The sequence below is a fragment of the Camelus ferus genome, chromosome 6 (genome assembly GCF_009834535.1).
Source record: "Camelus ferus isolate YT-003-E chromosome 6, BCGSAC_Cfer_1.0, whole genome shotgun sequence".
NCBI lineage: Eukaryota > Metazoa > Chordata > Mammalia > Artiodactyla > Camelidae > Camelus > Camelus ferus.
The window spans coordinates 1,741,908-1,756,257 of NC_045701.1; the positions used below are offsets into that span (position 1 = coordinate 1,741,908).

At 42.1% G+C, this 14,350-nt stretch overlaps 1 protein-coding gene across 1 annotated transcript in view; it reads right to left on the bottom strand.

Moving 5' to 3' along the window:
• IQCH (IQ motif containing H) overlaps window positions 1–14,350 on the bottom strand; it is a 187,500-nt gene that overhangs the window by 53,212 nt on the left and 119,938 nt on the right.

Consider the following 14,350-nt stretch of genomic DNA (forward strand, 5'->3'; position numbering starts at 1 on the left):
TGGGGAGGGAGGCTGGCCTCAGTTGCCCGATGTTCCCCACTAGGTCACAGCCCCATCTGAGTAGGTGTGAGGCTGGCCCCACTTTGCCGTACAACAACCCCAAACTCCAGAGCCTCCTGTCAACATGAAAACAGTAAGAAACCTTCTAATGAATAAGAAACCCAGCTTCTTGACATGAAAAGACTTGGTATGTCAGGACAATCTGTTTTTGGTTTTTTATTTTTTGGAAAGTCTATTTAACAATTTTTAGATAGAATCCACCTCTTCAGATTTTATTTCTGCCAGAAGGAGGGCGGGGCACTGGATACAAAACATTTTGATAGGCAGGATTCATATTCAAAATATGGGAGGTTGACAAGAAAAACTCAGGCTTGCTTTGGGTTGCTGGGGAACTTTTGAATCTGTGAGTGAACATCAGTAATTTGGAAGGATCAGAGAAGAATTGGCTTCGTCAAGTAGGGCTGGGAGGGGTCTTAGGCATAATCGGTATAGTCATTTATTTTCAATTTCCCTGCCATTAAAAAGAGATTGTCCTCCTCCGTCCCCCACGCTCCTTGGAACATCTGGTTCATTCTGGGTCCAGTGCCCTCTGAAAATCTACAGTGGACGACAAGTATCTGAGAGTGCACTCTAGGCAGGTCCCAACAATCTGAATGATTTCTGAAAAGTCCAGGAAATCCTGCTGGGAGAGACTCATCAGTTAGCTTCGTAAGTGGTTGTCATACAAAACAAAAATGCCAAGAGGCAGGGAGAGGGCGGCTGCCCGCCCTCGGTCAGCATGGCTCTGCACAGTCGGGGAGGTCTGCTGAGAAGGACTGGGGAAGCCAGCTCCCGCAGCGAGCCTCTGCCTTGGGAGGTGGAGGCGGGGAAGTTGCTGTCAAAGCTGAGGGCCTTTCCCACTTCGAGTCCTGCTCAATTTACATTTTCTCTGCCCTTTGCCGTCCATTACCTCATCTCCCCAAGGCCCTGCATCTAAATCATAAACATGCATACAAAATGCACAGTTCCAACAACCTGGACTCCCTCTTGGTTCCTTCCTCCAAACCCACGTTTCTTTTTGTTTTGTACTTGTTTCAGTTAAAACCATTCTACCCTACAGAAGACGACGAAGTGCCCGTGATCCATGCAGTGCCCCAAAGCTGGGACAGTGAGGAATGTCTGTGGGTTCCCCACCTGCTTGGAAAACTGAGTGTCAAGGAAGGAACCCCTGCAGAGCAGGCCCCCAGGGCAGTGGAGACCTCCTTTTTGTTCTGCCCTGATTAAAGGGCCCTTTCTGCCCTGTTTCTGAACCATCTATCCCATGATCTGCTATCTGTTGTCACATCAAGATAGTCCAAGAGAAATAATTCACTTGTTCATTCATACCAAAAACCACAGCTACTTAGAGTAGTCAAAAATCACAGAGACAGACAGCGGAATGGTGGCTGTCAGAGGCAGGGGTAGGCGGGTGTTAGTGTTTCATGGGTAGAGAGTTTAAGTTTTATGAGAGTTAATAGAGATGGACAGTGGTGATGGTTGCCCAACATTATGAATGTACTTAATACCTCTGAACTGTAGACTTAAAAATGGTTAAGATGGTAAATTTTGTATTAAATAAAAAAATTGAGAAAAAATTACAGAATGTCAGGCCTAACTGAACTAAGGAAAAAAGAATTATATGTTTGGTGTGGGGGGGTGGGCTGGAGATGGAGGAGAGCAGTGAAGGAGCAGGTGAAAGCTTTGTCACCTAAATCATGAAACGAGATCTCCATCAGTTTCAGGATTAAGCTGAAACTCCTCAGTATGACACCCACAAATGCGCTCTGTGACCTGGCCGCTAATTCCTAATGTTGCCCACTTCTTCCCTCTCTAGCTTCTAGCCTCACCCCAGACTGCTCTGGCTCAGTCTCTTTCCTCCACTTTCCTTCCTCATCTTCCTCCCCGGCTGATGCCTCCTCACCCTCTCTGAGTTAGTGCAGTCACACCTCCTCCAGGAAGCCTCCTGTGCCACCCCAGTCGGGGGCCTCTCTCCACACTCTCCAGCTCTCTGGGGGCTCTTTAATGGCATGGTCAGTGGCTTTGGGGTCAGTCTCCCCGGTGCTCGGCACAGGGAACACTCAATGTTTGTGGAGTGAATCTTGGCGGTGATAAAGACAGGGACCCAGCCCTGAACAGCAGGAGTTACAGAATAAGGGAAAATGTGAAACAGGCTCCCTCCGTGCTGCCCAGGTGCCACCTGGGGGATGACCCCCTAAGAACCACCAGTTCTTCTGGGGTGGACTTCATGAGATTCCTGGCTTCTGAGAGGCAATGGGAAGATAAATGAGGTGACATTTATGAAGTGTCGCCTCAGACGCAACATGCTATGTGAGGGCCAATAATTAACTTGTAAGGCTGTGGCTTGTGAGAGGCATCTGTCGGGCTGCCCTTCCCGCCTCTGCCTACGAAGACAGCCATTCTGCCTCGATCTGCAGCCTTTGCACTGTGTACAAAGCCACAGCAAGGGGGCAAGTTTCCTAGAGGAAAGTTTGCTGTGGAAATTGTGTCCCATCATGAGAAATACACAGCCGAAGGCACTGGCAGGGTGATATTCAATAGGGGATGCTGGGGCACACACAGGCAGCTTGGGGCCACGCTGAACTCTCTAAGAAAAAGATATGCAGAGGACTAATGGAGGAGGAGTGGTATTAACTGTTCAGTTTAGTTCTTTATTTTGAAAGCATCTGATAGGAAACAGAAGGATTATGCTTAGAACGTCCTTAGTACCAGTGAAGAGATGTCAGATGCAAGTTCTCGGTTTGCGGGGTTTCTGTTCTCTAGTGTTTGTCATTTTGCATAGTTCAAACGTAATTACAACTTGAAGGGCCGATGCTGATAAGGGAAGATCTATAGCTATTCGGGTTTATTCTGGTCGGAATAAACTTAGGTACATGCTGATTCACCCAGACACAGACGTACAAAATCACGCCAGGCAAGCGCCTAAATCCACGTGAGTCATCAGAACAGTATTTGTAAAATACTTTCTCTTGTCACATTCATCATCTCGCTCGGTCCTGACACTGGCACCCTGAGATGGGCCGGAACGGGGTTATTTCCCCTGCTTTACGAAGAGGAAGCAGAGGCCCCTAGAGTGAAGAGGGTTGTGTAAGGTTGCTTGCCAAGCTGTCAGATTCTGTTATTGGGTGATTTTCAACACATGACTGAAGACAGGAAACAGTGGAGTTGGGGGAACCAGTCCTAGTTTGCTTTCTTCCCCGCCTCTATTACTTTTGCAAACTCTGTGTGTATGTGTGTGTGTGTGTGTGTGAGAGTGTGTGTGTGTGTGTGTGTGCAGAATGTCTCTTATAAGCCAGCAACTGGGGCACAGGTTCTCTGCCTTACATACCTGTGAAACGAGCAGTTAGAAAGTTTCTTTTCACTGAGTCACATCAAGGCAATGGACTACCCCTAACTGTTTCAGAGTTTATCACCCACAGGGAGCAGATCGTTTAGAGCTGACATCTCAAGGGTATGGAGAGGAAAGTCTAGAACTTATGGGTGATAAATAAATGTTAGAAAAATACCCTTTACTTTTTGAAAAAAAAAAAATCAATTCCAGATCTTCATTCCATCATGATTGCGCTGGCCCTGGCAATGCACATTAGCTGCTGGCTTTTGTGGAGCTAACAGCTCTAGAGCAGTTCCCATCCAGGAGACACTTGGGCCACATCTGTGCCAGCGCACAGCCAAGCCACCCTTTGTCCAACATCTGTATCTACCCCTCAGTGCACTGATAGTCATGACCTTGGAGGGTTCCAAGCTATCTGCAGAAGGCATAGGCCTGGCCAGACGCACCTACAGATTTCTTCTTATCAAGCATGGACCTTGCCTCTCAGCTCTCTCTCTTTTTTCTATCAAGAAACTGTAAATTTGAAGGAAGAGATATTCGACTGAAGAAATTCAGGATATCTCAGGGGAAACTGCTGGCATATCCAATTTAATATTTCCCTCAATGACTAAAACTACTTCAAACTCCAGAGATTTGAGTTTCCCAAGTAAATTCTAAGAGTGTGTGTGTGTGTGTGTGTGTGTGTGTATTGGGGAGGATGAGCAAGGAGGAAGAGGAAATACAAATGAGAATGCTCTAAATATCAGTCCCACCAATGCTCCTTTTACTTCAGAAACTTCTTTCCTGGATCTGCAGTGGTGAATTAACTAAAATTAACTTCTCTGCTAATCACCCCCAATCTCTCACATCAGACACTGTCTGGTGGTGTTCAAATGAGAACCCACCTAGGTAGTTCTGTTTTATACAGCCTTCTGAGATCCCTAAATGGAAGAATGGAGGGTGACATAAGATCAAAAGGACAAGACAGTGACTTGAATAACTAAGCAAGATGGTCAGAGTTGAAAGAAGCCACGTGGCCCACCTAAGACGAAGGCCTCGTGTAACAGAGTCCTACAGGGAGACCCCAGGAGCTCGCAGGCTGCCTCTGGCTCTGCGGTGAGCCCTTTCCAGCCACCATCCCTGCTGCCTCTTTCACAGGGAAAGCGTGGGTTCCATGAAAGGTGCTTGGGATCTGAAGTGGCTAGTGGCACAGGGATGGAGAGAAGGGAGGGGTTCCTAACTTGAGGGTGAATTTAGGAAGGTTACTTTGCTTGCACAGGACATTTTTTTTTTTTTTTTTACCATTATAGTTACTTTTTAGGTAAAACAGTAACTCTCTCTTATTGAAAGCTTACCATGTAGCAGGTCTGTGCCAGGAGCTTTATATTTATTATCTCAAAGCCACTCTCTGAAGTAGTTATCATCAACTCCATTTCATGTCACACAGCCATGAAGTAGCAAACTGGGATTCAAATCCAGTTGCTACCAGTCTGCCATAGTGCAAAGGGATCTGTGTCTGCACCTGCCCTCAGTGTGCATAAATGGTCAATATGGGTCAGACTGGACCATCCACATGGGATGCTAAGTCTGTATCAAATTTATGAAAAGTGGTAGAGAGGACATCTGTTATTGGCTGCCCCGTATCTTTGTCCGCAAGTTCCAGGTAGTGATATCCCAAACTTCCTTTCAGGAACTGTCCCTAGCCTATTCTTAGCTATGCAAGTTGATTGAGAGTTGACTCCACCCTCAGATCTAAGGATGAGCCCCTGGTGAGCAAAGCCATACCCTGGCCGCAGTGATTGTCTCAGCAGGGGCACATGACCCAATTAGGCCAATCAGGTGTTGGGAAGCACTTGCTGGGTTCTTCTGAGCAAGACGCTTTATGCGCTTCTGACAATGCTACCTGGTGAGATGTTCTGTCTTCCTATGACCTTGACCACGGACAAGCTCTAGGAGCTACTTGACCAAGGACAAGTTCCAGGAGCCACTGGCAGCCCATGGTGCAGCCTTGAGGACAGTCAGCCTTAGGATGGAGCGAACATTATGCACAGTGCAGAGGGGAGACGGTACTGGGTGGTGCTGAGCCTTGTCCGACGCCAGCGTCAATCTCTGGGTTTTCAGTTAGCTGAGATAATACATCCTCTTTATTTTCAAAGCCATTTTGGGTTAGATTTCTTGTTACTTGAATATTAAACATGTTAAACTGATACGAATGGGTGGGCCACACCGTGCACCCACAATCTGTGCTGGACATTTAAGCCAGCAAATGCTCTGATCGCTCTGTGTGCTGGTTACTTTCATTCTGCAAATCAGTAGTGAAGTTTTCACTCATCCCTTTCCATTTAGACCATTAGCGATCGTCCCTCTTTAGAGTGCAAAAATATGCTGAGGGGATGGAGAAAAAAATGAAAATGTCTCCAGCAAGTCGTAAACTACTTCCCACACCTACTTAAAGTTTAAGGACTGCCTTAATACTGCATGTTTAATTGTTAATTGAGAATTTAAAAATCGAAAATGCCAACTTTGCCTTCGATGAGATGGAAAATTATGCTGCCGTAGAAGGTAACATAATGTAAAACAGCCAACATTACCAAGGCACACAAATGTTTTTGGTATGTAAAATTGCTTTGTAAAATATTTGCTCCATCTGCTGAAAGCGGCAAAGACAATTTTCCCTTGATCGCTAATGGCCCATTTCGGCTGTGTGGCAAGTGATTCGCTGTGGTGGCGGCTCTCATTAAACAGAATGGTGAAAATGCGGTATATAATTCCATACTTATGTAGCATCATCCATGCGCTGCTTCTCGAGGAGTCTGTCCCTCATTATCCAGGCCTCCACCTTGCACCAGCACGCGGGCCTAGCGAGTTGATTTGACTCGAGAAGCGTTTTGTCCAACTGAGGCACATATGTCGCGCCTCCATTCCAAAGCTCAGCACAACTGCTTCGCCCCGACCAGAAACGCTGGCAAGGTTCATTCCCTTTCAACTTCTCAGCTTTTAAACTGCTGTTTCTTTTTTCCCCTCTCCACGGGGGGCCATGATTTTCTTTCTAGGCTCACCCCGTCGCGCCACATGCTGGGGCTTTCAATAGATAAAGATTAAGCATTTCTTGAAGTTCTTAATTGAACTTTGCACATACACAAAAGCAGGAAAAATTCTGCCCCCCGTGGGCCAAAGCCGCTACCGTAAAAACCTGACAAGCGCTGCCTGCCCTCGGTTCATGGTGCGTGCGGCGGTCTGTGATCTCTCCTTAAAGGAGTTGTTTACACTACAACCCGAATCACTCCAACATCTGCTGAAGGAACAATTAAAAATAAATAATCCAAGGTGTTTTAAAAAAAGAAGAATATGTTTGTGTTTGGGGAATGATGTTAAAATGTTGTTACAATAGCAACTGGCAGATTTTTAAAAGGTATTTTTAATGTTAGCAAATGGGCGTAAAGGCAATTATATTAAACATGACTGATGTCAAGTAACAACATAGGACCGTTTTCAAGATTACACAACGTTTTAAAGCAGAAACCATGCAGTTTAAAAATCAACTAAGTGGATGTGGCCATAATTATTATTATTGAAAACAGGTTTCTTTCTTTCCAGTTAGAGAAAGATCCCTGGCTGAGAAAACTGCATAGGCTGAAAAAACTCTTTAATTGAAAAATAAACACAAAAGAAAACACATGTGCCCTTTGGACTTGGTTTTTCATTCAAGTGATGGGGGGAGAGGGATGAATTCGTGGAATGAAATGAGAGACCATCAGGAGAATCTACATTTTAATTGTATACAAAAGGCCTGGGCAAGCACATGCTTTTCTTAGTCAGAGTGAAGGGCTGCACCTTCTTTGATATTTCCATACGTACAGATGTATATTTTTGAGGCAGATGGGATAACGCTATATATTTACCATCATCTTTTCCTATTGGCCATGCTTATTAAAATACCAGGGTAATAAATCAGTGAATTCCAAAAGTGAGGATGTTTTTTGTTTGCTGTGGCACAATTACACCGAGGTCCGGGTCTTCTCAAGGGCATCCCTCTCTCACCGAGGGGCAGGGAGGACAGACGACCAGAAGCAAATGGCGCGGTCGCCGGCATAGGAGAGGAAAACTCATTCTGAATCGGTTCCAAATACCCGTGCCTGCTCTGTGGCTTTCAGCAAAACAGATCTTTCCCAGAGAACTCCAACGGGGACTTCCTGGATGTGAAAACACTAACCAATTCTCGTTCCTCTCATCTTTTGCTTTATTCCTTCCTTCCATGCTGTTATTGCGAAAAACTGGCAGTTAAATTCAATTGATTCAAAATCTTCCGGATCCATATGGCCGCCAACCCTGGAGCTGAGGCGGCGAGAGCGCCTCACTGCTGTTCTCAAGCATTTGCCTCTCCCCTGGTCCCCAGATGGTGGGAGTAACATTTAAACCTCCTTTTCTCTGCCTCGTACAATAGACCTTGGCACCATTTCAACTGTTTACTCCGGTAATTAACAGCTCTGATGCCACAACAATTACAACTCCTACACTCTCACCACAATAATGCTATGAATTAGTGAGAGCTAATGGCTGGAAGGTAAAGCGTTTCCAGACTGTGAGATCTGTGCATTTTTAGAATAAAATAAAAGGTACAAACAGCACGCTTGCAGTAGACAATGATTACCTAGTAATTAGTTTACACAAAGCTTCCTATTTAATGGCAAAACGCTGTAATTAACGTGTGACAGAAAATCAAAGGGTACTTTGTAAGCATATGAAAAATTAACACTGCAGGCCCATAGCTTTATGTACTGATTAGAAGCATATTAAATCAATAGGACACACAAACCAACAGCTTGTATGGCTGATTATTATAGGTCCTCGGAAGGGGGACTCAGCTTTCACTGAACTTGGGGAGGCAATTTGCCTTCTCCTGTCATCGTCCTCAGGCACAGAGAAGCACCTCAAACCCAGCCCTGGCAGCTTCGTGAAAATAACCGTTGAACTGGAAGAAGACATTCTAAGTCATTTTCAGAGATAAGGAAAAATATGTGAATGATGAAGACTTTGCAGGGATTGTGGTGACATGCTGCTCCACTAATTAGAAAAGACACCAACTGGAACAGAAAAGGAAGCAACCGGGTTTCAATCTTGTGGTCAGAATAATCTCCACTTTATCGGGTCAATGCCTCTTCGTTCAACATATGGAAAGTTCAAATCACTGGAGTTATTTTCTATATTCAAAAGATAAGAAACCAGGCTGCTATCAAGGTTTATTCTTTTAAAGGCATCCTCTGGGTACGTCCCTGGGTGGGCACCACTGGCTCAACATTCTATATCCTCAACAGCCCCAAACCTATAGAATGATAACTGATGCACAAAACAATATTCTGGAAGCCTACAGGATGCTAAAGGACCTCCTGAATCATCCTTAAAAGGTTAAATTGTATGTGCTTGTTCAACATTACCTGCAATTAACTGTAATGCAATTTTATGTTAATATTAATAACAAGTAGCATTTCTTGGAGTCTTACGTGCGTGCTAAGTACGTTGGGAGCCAATTCACAAGGGTTATCTCATTTAATTCTCACCACCTCCCCAGGAGACAGGTACTAATATTACTTCTCTTCATAGTAAAAGAGATGGAGGCTGGGAAAGCTGAAGTGATTTGCCCTTGGCTCCCTGCTAGTAACCTCAGTCCGCCTCAGCTATGGAACCCACGAAGCCAGACCACCTCCTATTCATCCTGAATCTTCAGTTATTCAGACTAGCCTCTTCCAAACCTCATTCTGCTTAAAAGGGAGTTCACCGTGTCGGCCTGAAACAGGAGACTAAAAAACGACAACAAATAAAATATGTGGTTGCTTATCCAAAAAAACCATATTTAAATACCATATTTTTAGTGCTACTGTCTGATTGTGAAGATAGGCTATTTACTCCAAGCTCTGTGAGAAGTTACAGGTTCACTAAAGTGATCGTGCTAGTGTATCAAGTTGAGAAAGGCATTGAAAGTTTGTCACCCCCACAGACGATCAAAGGGTGATAACTAAAACTCTCTCTTACCTGTGCACATAAGTAGGTATGTGAGGCAGTTAGGCGGCAAAGCTGAATCTAGGGACACCTCGCCAGGGCTCCTGCTCTGAAATGCCAGGTGTGTGTACTGATGGCCTCCTACCACCCAGCCTGCTGGCAACAGCAACTCCCCTGTTGGCCAGGAAAGGGAAGAAATCCTAGAGCAATAGCTGCTGACTTCCAGGGATGTTTGCGTTTCCCACATCTCTGTAGAAAGCAGGAAATCTGCCTCGAGGGCAGCGGGCCACACTGGCCGGGACCTGGGGGAGAACGCTACTCCAGGGCTTGCAAACAAGGGGTCTTTTCTAAACGGATTCAGCTCGGTGCAGCAGGGCACTGGGCCAGGAGGAGTGGATGTGGGCTCCGAGCCAGGCGCAGGTGGTTTACTAGCTCTGTGAACTTGGGCAAGTCACTTACCTTCCCAAGCATCAGTTTCTCTGTCTGTAAAAAGAGTGACTGATACTGTCCGTATCAAAGTGGTGTGGAAGTAAACGAGTCAGACTTCGGGGTTTTCTGAGATTGAATAAGAGTGCATGTGAAGTGCTGAAATGCCTGGGACCCAGCAGGCATCCTGCAGTCGCCCCTCAGTATCTAGGGGGATTGGTTCCAGTACTCCCATGGATACTGAAAGTTGAGGATGCTGAAGTCCTACATGTAAAATAGCATCACACATTTGGCCCTCTGTATCCACAGGTTCCGTATCTGCCGATCCAACCAACTGTGGATCGAATATACAACTGTACAATGCTATTATTATTATTATTATTATTATTAAATACAGGGAAATGTCAAGACCTTACAGTATATTCATGGATCTACAAAATGCTTAATCTCATGTCTAGGCCAATACTCTGGCAACTACTGAATACATAAAGATAATCTAAGAAGTCGAGATTTTAAGATTATAAAAATAAATATAAAAATAAATAAATAATCTTTTCATGTAGTTTAATGATTTGGGGAACATGATTCCCTAGCTTTTTTTTTTAACCTAGAAAAACCTAGATTTTTCTCTTAATACCAAGATGTTGTGTTTCTGATATAAAATACAAATAATGAGGACATGAAAAAAGAATCTCTTGCTAGTAATCAAATAATAGCAATTAAAAGAGGCATTTTTTATGGCCATACTGCCCAAGACAATCTACAGATTTAACAAATTACCCAGGACATTTTTCACAGAACTAGAACAAACAATCCTAAAATTTACAGGGAACCACAAAAGACCCAGAATTGCCAAAGCATTACTGAAGAAAAAGAATGAAGCTGGAGGAATAACCCTCTCAGACTTCAGACAATACTACAGAGCTACAGTAATCAAGACAGCATGATATTGGCATAAGAACAGACATATGGACCAATGGAACAGAATGGAGAGCCCAGAAATAAACCCACACACCTATGGTCAATTAATCTTTGACAAAGGAGGCAAGAATATACAACGGAGAAAAGTCAGTCTCTTCAGCAAGTGCTGTTGGGAAGATTGGACAGTGGCATTTAAATCAATGACATTAGAACACAATCTCACTCCACACACAAAAATAAACTCAAAATGGCCTAAAGACTTACATATAAGACAAGACACAATAAATATCCTAGAAGAAAACATAGGCAAAAATTCTGTGACATAAATTTTAGCAATGCTCTCCTAGGGTAGTCTGCCTAGGCAATAGAAATAAGAGCAAAAATAAACAAATGGGGCCTAATTAAACTTATAGGCTTTTGCACAGCAAAAGAAACCATGAGCAAAACAAAACAACAACTTACAGGATGGGAGAAAATATTTGCAAATGATGCGACTGACAAAGGCTTTATTTCCAGAATATATAAACAGCTCATACAACTTAATAATAAAGAAACAAACAACCCAACCCAAAAATGGGCAGAAGACCTAAAGAAGCAATTCTCCAGTGAAGACATACAAATGATCAATAGGCACATGAAAAAATGCTCCATATCACTAATTATCAGAGAAATGCAAATCAAAACTATAATGAGGTATCACCTCATACCAGTCAGAATGGCCAGCATTAAAAAGTCCATGAATGATAAATGCTGGAGAAGGTGTGGAGAAAAGGGAACCCTCCTACACTGCTGGTGGGAATGTAGTTTAGTGCAGCCATTATGGAAAACAGTATGGAGATTTCTCAAAAAACTAAAAAAATTGACTTACCATATGATCCAGTAATCCCACTTCTAGGTATATATCTGGAGGGAACTCTAATTTGAAAAGATACGTGCACCCCAATGTTCATAGCAGCACTCTATACAATAGTCAAGACATGGAAGCAACCTGAATGTCCATCAACAGATGACTGGATAAAGAAGCAGTGGTATATTTATACAATGGAATACTACTCAGCCATAAAAAAGAATAAAACAATGCCATTTGCAGCAACGTGGATGGACCTAGAGATGGTCATTCTAAGTGAAGTAAGCCAGAAAGAGAAAGAAAAATACCGTATGATATCACTCATATGTGGAATCTAAAAAAAAAGAAAAGAAAAGAAAAGAAAAGACACTAATGAACTCATCTACAAAACAGAAACAGACTCACAGACATAGTAAACAATCTTATGGTTACCAGGGAAAGGGGGTGGGAAAGGATAAATTTGGGAGTTTGACTTACAAATGTTAGCCACTATATACAAAAATAGATTTTAAAAAAGTTTTTCTGCGGGAACTGTGTTCAATATCTTGTAATAATCTTTAATGAAAAAGAATATGAAAACGAATATAAGTATGTATATACATGACTGGGACATTGTACTGTACACCAGAAATTGACACATTGTAACTGACTGTACTTCCATTTAAAAAGATTTGTTTAAAAAGAGGCATTTTTGACATCTAAAATGAAAGTGCCAACAGTTCATAATACCCAGTGCTGGTAAGGTGGTGGTAAAACTAGTATGCTTATTCTCTGCTACTGGCCTTGGAAATCAGTACTGCCTTCTTAGAAAGTAGTGTGGCAATACGTAACAAGAATGGTTTTCCCCTACAAGTGTGTCTTCCTTTGCTTAAGTCTTTATTCCTACTACCTGAAAAGAAATTCTCCCAACTGGGAAGTAGTTCTTTGTTTGTTTATATTAAGCTGTATGAGCTGTTTGTATATTTTGGAAATTAAGCACTTGTCCTTTGTATTGTTTGCAAATATTTTTTTCCATAGATTGTCTTTTGGTTGTGTTTATGGTCTCCTTTGCTGTGCAAAAGCTTATAAGTTTGATTAGGTCCCATATGTTTATTTTTGCTTTTATTTCTTTTGCCTTAGGAGATTGACCTAAGAAAACATTGCTAGAATTTATGGGAATGTTTTGCCTATGTTATCTTCTAGGAGTTATATGGTGTTATGTCTTATATTTAAGTTTTTAAGTCGTTTTGAGTTTATCTTTGTGTATAATGTGAGGATGTGTTCTAACTTCATTGATGTACATACATCCAGTTTTCCCAGCACCATTTGCTGATGAGACTGTCTTTTCTTCATTGTATGTTCTTGCCTCCTTTGTCAAAGATTGATTGAGCATAGATGTGTGGGTTTATTTCTGGGCTCTCTATTCTGTTCCATTAATCCATATGTGTGTTTTTGTGCCAACACCATGCTGTTTTGATGACTGTAGCTTTGTAGTATTGTCTGAAGCCTGGGAGGGTTATACCTCCAGCTTTGTTCTTTTTCCTCAGGATTGCTTCGGCAATTCTGGGTCTTTTGTGATTCCATATAAATTTTAAAATTATTTGTTCTAGTGCTCTGAAAAATGTAATTTGATAGGGATTGCATTAAATCTGTAGATAACTTTGGGTAGTATGACCATTTTAGCAATATTAATTCTTCCAATCCAAGAGCATGGGGTATCTTTCCATTTCTTTGAATAATCTTCGATTTCCTTTATCAGTGTTTTATAGTTCTCACTATATAAATCTTTCACCTCCTTGGTCAGGTTTATTCCTAAGTATTTTATTATTTTTTGATGTGGTTTCAGAAGGGATCTTTTTAGCTTTCTCTTTCTGATACTTCATTGTTAGTATAAAGAAATGCAATAGATTTCTTTTGTTAATTTTGTATCCTGCTGCTTTGCTGAATGTTTATCAGTTCTAGTAGTTTTTTGCATCAACATAGATTTTTTAAATGTAATTTCAGCTTTTCAGCATTTGTTGAGTCCGTGATTTTGTTCCAACTCTCAACTGCAACTAGTCAAATAACTCTGGTCCTCAATTAGATAGGCAGACAAAAAGATGATCTTTATATTAGATCTTTGAGTCTACATTGAATCATGCCTACATCTAAAACCAATATCTGCATAGGATGCAAGAGAATCTTAAAACAGTTCAAACTCCCATAAACAGCACTCTTTTTAATCTGTTGCCTACAACATACCAATGAGAAAAATCATGGTATCGTGTCATAAACTGCTATGCAAATGATGCTATTTGTAAGTATTAACATAATTTAGTGCTTACAGTCATATTCTCATTTCTAATAATTCTCCCAGAATGGAGTCTTTCTCTGGACTCTTAGCCTGCAGGATAGTCTTTCATCAAGAAGCTGAAATTTTTAATAACCTGCCAGCATATGTTTTGTATGTGCCAGGCTAGGCTTGATGACACAACATCTTCATTATCCAAAAGAAACAGGTCTACAAACTGTAATAGGACATTAAAACATGCCTGTGCTCATAAAGTAACGCTTTGATGTCTAAATGTGCACCATTACGATGGTCTTCTGGAACAAAGGATAATTCTAATCCTAAATTCTCAATAGCTACCCTCAATGGAGATTGCAGCTCACTCCACTCTGATTTCACTTTGAAGGCAAAAGAATGTCAATAGTCTCCTATTAAAAAAAAAAAAAGCTATTCAAAACTACTTTATTTTTGGCTTCTAACCATACCATGGCCGTAGCTAAACACAGGTCTCAGAGTGTAACAAGATTTCTGAATAATTATTCTTCCCTAAGTTTTAAAAGCTGAT